Source organism: Lipotes vexillifer, unplaced genomic scaffold, assembly GCF_000442215.2.
Source record: "Lipotes vexillifer unplaced genomic scaffold, Lipotes_vexillifer_v1.1 scaffold1077, whole genome shotgun sequence".
NCBI lineage: Eukaryota > Metazoa > Chordata > Mammalia > Artiodactyla > Lipotidae > Lipotes > Lipotes vexillifer.
In genome coordinates this window covers 1739904-1746313 of record NW_006784237.1, presented here as the reverse complement: position 1 = coordinate 1746313, position 6410 = coordinate 1739904, and the positions used below count along the sequence as shown (strand labels likewise).

Sequence of the window (6410 nt, the reverse complement as noted above, 5' to 3'; positions counted from 1 at the left end):
TCTGGGCCAGGCTCTGTGCTAAACATTATATGCACATTACTCCATTTAATCTTAATAATTTTATGCCTTAAATACTACTGCTACATCAATTTTTTTTTTTTTTTAAATGAAGAACCTGAGGCCTAATGAGATTAAGTAACAAAATCCTACAGCTGGAAAGCTCACATACTCAGATTTTTCTGACTTTAAATGTCCTCTTAAACCTGCACTATACTGCCTCCTAGGGGAAAGTTGCACAGAGATGGTATAATTATAACTCCCTTACATGAGGTGAAGATGAGGATAAGGGTATTCTGGAAAGTCACAAATATGAAAGAGAAGAGAACAAGGTTTGTCCAGGAAATGCTAACAGTATAACAAACTCATAGTGTCAGGTGTATAATATTGGGTAAGATGTATAATGTATATGCTTTATATACAGTGTAAAGAAGACTAGACTGGCAGAGCCTTGGTTCCCAGGAAAGTAGCTTGGACTTGACCAAGGGCATTGAGACTCCTTTCATATGGAAATAACAGTATTTGAATTACCTTCCTTTTCTTTTTTTATATTTTCAAAATTGTAATTAGGTATTACCAAATAAAGTAATAAACAACTCAACTTGGAGTGCAAAATGAAAGCACCTTATTATTTTAAAGGTGCAAAAGCAAGAAAATGTGACATAAACTTATCCATTTTTAGATAGTCATCTGTGTGATGGGTAAACGACATTTAAAAACATTTTCAATAGAAAAATGAGTTATAAATCAGTTTTCAGAAGATCAAAAAAATCAATGTTTAATACCAACTTTAACTGTAAATAAAAAGAATATTGTCATTTCTCCTGTTTTTGCTTCAACATTTATGTCTTCTGCTCTTTGCCTTTTGGAAAAAGTATTGCATTGCAAGGCTGTCTTTTTGGACGAGGAGAAGTATCAAGATCTTCTTTAATGTAACCTCGTTCCATACAAGTCTGAGTGGAAGGAAAACCAACTTCCCAGAAATTCTCTGGTGTGTTGGGTGGAATGTAGCGAAATCAGTGTCTTGAGCAGGAAGCCAACTTCTTTTCTCTTCTGCTGGAAAATCTACATAATAAATTTCACATTCCTTACATGTGTATCCAAGCAATTTTTTTCTTCTTTTTTCCAAACCACCTCAATATGAGGAAAAGTTTGTAAGCTAGTCTCTCTTTCATCATCTTTAAAATATGGCTTCACAAACGCTTTCTGTTTGACTTCATCTTGTTTATCACCAGGAGAGTTTGGTTTTTTTGTAGCAGTTGACAACTCCTTCTCTTCATCTGCTACTTAGGGGAAGCCATCCACCAAACAGGATTCATATTCTTCCTGTGTAGTCCAAACATATCTTCCAAGCTATCTTTCATTTTTCTTTCTCCATTTGGACTTTTTTCTCCCTTCTGCTCTTGATTCTTCATTTTTAAAAGCATAGTTTCACTAACCAACGTACAGTCCATGTCCACTGTCTTTCCTCCTGCTAATCTTGGCTGACTGCCACCCTTTGTATCTACTACAGTAATATCCATCTTATACTGAGAAAGATTTGCTCCTGGATCTATACTCCACCGGATGTTTTCAAAGGATACATCTTGGTTGTTCTGTAGAGACTTTGTTTTAACCATTCTACATGGATTTAACTCAAGAACTGATGCAAGTTCACGTGCTCCATGGACTGACCTGGTTTTTATTTTTATAGGCTCACGAAAACCAGCACCGTTCATGTCATCAAAAAGATTCTCTGTCTCCAAACTTTCACGTGGACGTAGAGGAATTTTAAAGATAGAATTTTCTTCCTTTATTTGTAACAGTGTTTTATTATCCGGAGATTTACTCAAGGACGGCAGGAGGGACTCCTGTAAACTGCTGGTCTCTTCTAGGGAATCTTTGGTTAATCCACAGCTCCCACTCAAGGCCTTACGGCTTGAGGAAGAGCCCTTTGCAACAGGCTTCAAAACCTCATAGAGGGTCACTTGTCTAAATCCAGTTTTAGAGTTCTCACTTCCGTGGCTTTTCTCTTGTCGCTGAATAGCTGAAAATCGATCAGACAGATCCAGAGGTTTATCTATCACATAGTCTCCATTCATGTAAGAATGACTATCCAGTGGAAAAGGAAAAGCATTTTCTTTATAAAGGAGGCTTGGGGGCAGCTTACCTCATCTTCACTTTCTTCCTTGATTTTCTTCCTTTTGGTTCGGCCTCCCAGTGATTTCAGGGGTACCACATGTTTACCTTTATCAGTAACAGTATCTTTTTTTTTTTTTTTTTTTTTTTGCGGTACGCGGGTCTCTCACTGTTGTGGCCTCTCCCGTTGCGGAGCACAGGCTCTGGACGCGCAGGCTCAGCGGCCATGGCTCACGGGCCCAGCCGCTCCGTGGCATGTGGGATCTTCCCGAACTGGGGCACGACCCCGTGTCCCCTGCATCGGCAGGCGGACTCTCAACCACTGCGCCACCAGGGAAGCCCAGTAACAGTATCTTTAATGTGACCAATACTATCCTGTTCACTTAGGGGTTCACTTGTATTTTTATTTATAAGCATCTGCTTATTAGAAGATGACTCGTTAGTGATGTTGTTCCCTTCAGCCCCAAGATTATGATGTGTGAAAAGGGCACCATCTTCAGATTTTCATCTAGGTTTCTCTGATCTAGAATTAGAAGTGTTGCTGAAAGACATTGTTTTCAGATGGTTTTTCTTACCAGTCTCTAAAAGAGAAGAGGACAAACTTGTATTCAAACCTAAACTATTTTTTCACATTAGAGGTAGCTCCAAATACAGGAGATGATACCCAAGTAGTCAATTCTTCTTGAGGAGGAGTCTTTGAATTAAAATCTGAAAATCTTAAACTATCTTCACAATTTCTTCTAGATTCCTCAAAAGGTTTTCTGTGATCTCCTTCCAGACAGTGGTAGGGCTCATCACCAAGTGGGCTCCTAGGGCCTCAAGATTCAGATTCATCTTGAACACTAAGTCCAAGTGTTTCAGCAACAACTGTAGCTGAATTATCAGGAGGATAACTGCTTTTTCCATGTGTATTAGCCACTGGATCTTGACTCTGATCACAAGTGTCAGCCACTAGAATTTTACATTCACTATGTTTATGTTGTGGATGAGGTGAAGACTTTGGTACTTTTCTCCATTCACGTGCACACCCAGAGTGCTTCAGTTTAATATGTGTTTGTTCTACGTGTCAGACGTGGAGGTTCTCCTTCCTTCACAGCCGGTTAGTGCCAGAAAATGAAAAGGTTGTTGCTGGTGAATCTGGAATAACATCTTTCTCAGATTCAAGATCGGTTGCTTGATGTGGTTGATCATTCTCAATTTTCTGCTGCAGCTGTTCAGAAAGCTTTTTATTTTCTTCCTGTATTCTTTTCATTCATAAGCTCTGTGATAAGTTTAAGATTCTGCTGCTGAATATTTTCAAACTCTTGCTGTTTCTTCCGCATATGTTCTTCAGTTACTGCACAGTGATCATGTAAACCTGCTCTTAATCGGTCTTCTAAAATTTTAACGGTTTCATGAAGGACTTTCTGTTGCTCTCTCAGCTGTTGATTTTTGGTGAAGAATTCTTCTAGTCTTTGTGCATCTAAAATTCATTCCTTTTTCAGTTTGGTTACTTTTACTTGTAGACCTTGTACTTCTTTATCATGATACTCCTTTAGTTTTGTCCAAAGATCCTTAAAGTCATTAGATAAATCTGCAGAACTAGGGCTTCCATAACTGCTTCCTGAGACGTTCATCTTGCTTAATACGCTCACACTTCTACTACCTAATGTTTTCTGACCTTTTCTATTACATTATACAGGTCTGAAGTTGTCTTTGGCTAGTTCAAATATGGCTTGCAAGATGGCCTCGAGATTCTCGAAAGCCCCATAAGGAAAGCGAGCACGCTATGGGGCAGGGAGGAGACGGCCGTTTGCTTTTCTCCTCGTTCCCTCACCAATCTGCCAAACCGCCTGCAGCCAAGCCGCACCCTCGGGGCAGCCTGCGGTTACCGGGGCTGGGGGAGGGCCCGAGGGCCCTGAATTACCTTTCTGATGATTTTAAGTAAATTAGTATCTCCCGTTTTTCTAGATCTCATATCCACATTTCCTTATAGTAATTACAGCATGTCAGAATGTCTTAAAACAACCAGTCTTTTCAAATTTCCCAACAATGGACTTGATAAACAGAAAAAAATGAACATAACAAAGAAATCACCATACTATTCAATTGAGTCCTCAGCCAGTGATTCATATGTGTAATCTGTCAAACATAGCTCATTCTATGTGAAAAAATCTTTCCTATAAGAAATTTTTTTTAAAAATCCTCAATGCCTTCCACAGTAGCACAGTTCATCTTTTGTTTGTGCAAATGTATAACTGATCTGCTTTCCTAAGCCTATAAAATGTATTCTTCTTTCCAGATGTGGGTGGTTGAACACATCAATCATTAAGTAATTTGTTAGTTTCTCTGTAGAAGTTCTATCAGCACCTGGTACTCTAACAGATGCTAGTATAGCAATAATGTAATGAGGTTGGTGATGCTCCAAGTTTGGTGTTTGCTTTTCTTTGAGAAATCATAATGGAGAAAGGGAATGTCACAGTTTTCTGGCTGATTAAGCACCAAATAGTCCTGCCCTTTGCCTGGGTTGTAGCATTTTCCAGCATCTTAACATGGCTTGATGACATGTACTTGATAGGATTGTCTCTTTCCTATCAGTCTGCCTTTGAGAGTCACTGAATCTGAATTATATGTGACGTCTGAACTCATCTCGGTCCAACTCCATCACGTTAGAGATGAGCAGTCTGATGTCCAGAAAGATGAAATGACTGACAGTAATCTTTCAGCTGGTCAGTGCTCACGTAGGATGTGAACCTAGGCTCTCAGTCACACTTCGCTTTCCGTTCTTTTGCCCTTCTTGAAGCTCAGGTCATGGTCTCATGATCAAGTATAATACTTGATAACTAATGAAGGTTTGTTGTTGAATGTATGAATTAGGTAAACCAAAAATAACTTATTTTGCCCTCAAATTTTTTTGAAAAATTTCAACCTTCAGTTAATTTGTAAGACATGTAAAATAAATATACATAACACGTTTTACCTAAGATCATCAATTCTTAATAATTTGTCATATTTTCTTTCTTTCTTTTTTCCTTCCTTCCCCCTTCTTTCCTTTCTTCCCTCCTTCCTTCCTTCGTTGTTTCCTCCCTCTCTCTTTCTGGACATATATATATACATATATATATACACACACATATATATAAGACATACATCTATACACACAATGTGCATACATACACATATGTATATATACATATATATTCATAAGTGCATATATATATTTTCTCTGACATTGAGAAAAAGTTTCAGACATCATGAAAATTCACATCAAGTTCTTTATTGTGTATTTCCTCCCCCATTATCCAAAATTACCATAATGCAATTATCACACTCATGAAAATTAAATTGATACACCACTACTGTCTAATTTATAGTCAGTATTCAAATATGCACTTTTATTCTAGTAATGTATCTTATAGCTATTTCTTTTTCCATCCAATTCCTGATCCAACCAGGGATCAAAATTGCTTTAGTTATCATTCTCCTTTTACACCTAGTAGAGTTCTACATTTTTTTAAAAGTCCATGACATGAACATTTTTGAAGACTCTAGACAATTTTTTTTTCAACATCTTTATTGGAGTATAATTGCTTTACAATGGTGTGTTAGTTTCTGCTTTATAACAAAGTGAACCAGTTATACAGGTACATATGTTCCCATATCTCTTCCCTCTTGCATCTCCCTCCCTCCCATCCTCCCTATCCCACACCTCTAGGTGGTCACAAACCACCTAGCTGATCACCCTGTGCTATGCGGCTGCTTCCCACTAGCTATCTATTTTACGTTTGGTGGTGTATATATGTCCATGCCACTCTCTTACTTCGTCCCAGCTTACCCTTCCCCCTCCCCGTATCCTCAAGCCCATGCTCTAGTAGGTCTGGGTCTTTATTCCCGTCTTACCCCTAGTTTCTTCATGAACTTTTTTTAAATTTTTTTTTCTTAGATTCCATATATATCTGTTAGCATGTGGTATTTGTTTTTCTATTTCTGACTTACTTCACTGTATGACAGACTTTAGGTCCATCCACCTCACTACAAATAACTCAATTTCGTTTCTTTTTATGGCTGAGTAATATTCCATTGTATATATGTGCCATATCTTCTTTATCCGTTCATCCGTTGATGGACACTTAGGTTGCTTCCATGTCCTGGCTATTGTAAATAATGCTGAAGTGAATATTTTGGTACATGACTCTTTTTGAGTGATGGTTTTCTCAGGGTATATGCCCAGTAGTGGGATTGCTGGGTCGTATGGTCATTCTATTTGTAGTTTTTTAAGGAACCTCCATACTGTTTTCCATAGTGGCTGTATCAAT

At 38.2% G+C, this 6410-nt stretch overlaps 1 pseudogene; it reads right to left on the bottom strand.

Moving 5' to 3' along the window:
- Positions 1-839: 839 nt before the first annotated feature.
- Positions 840-3731, bottom strand: LOC103084688 (DNA endonuclease RBBP8-like; annotated as a pseudogene).
- Positions 3732-6410: the final 2679 nt, after the last annotated feature.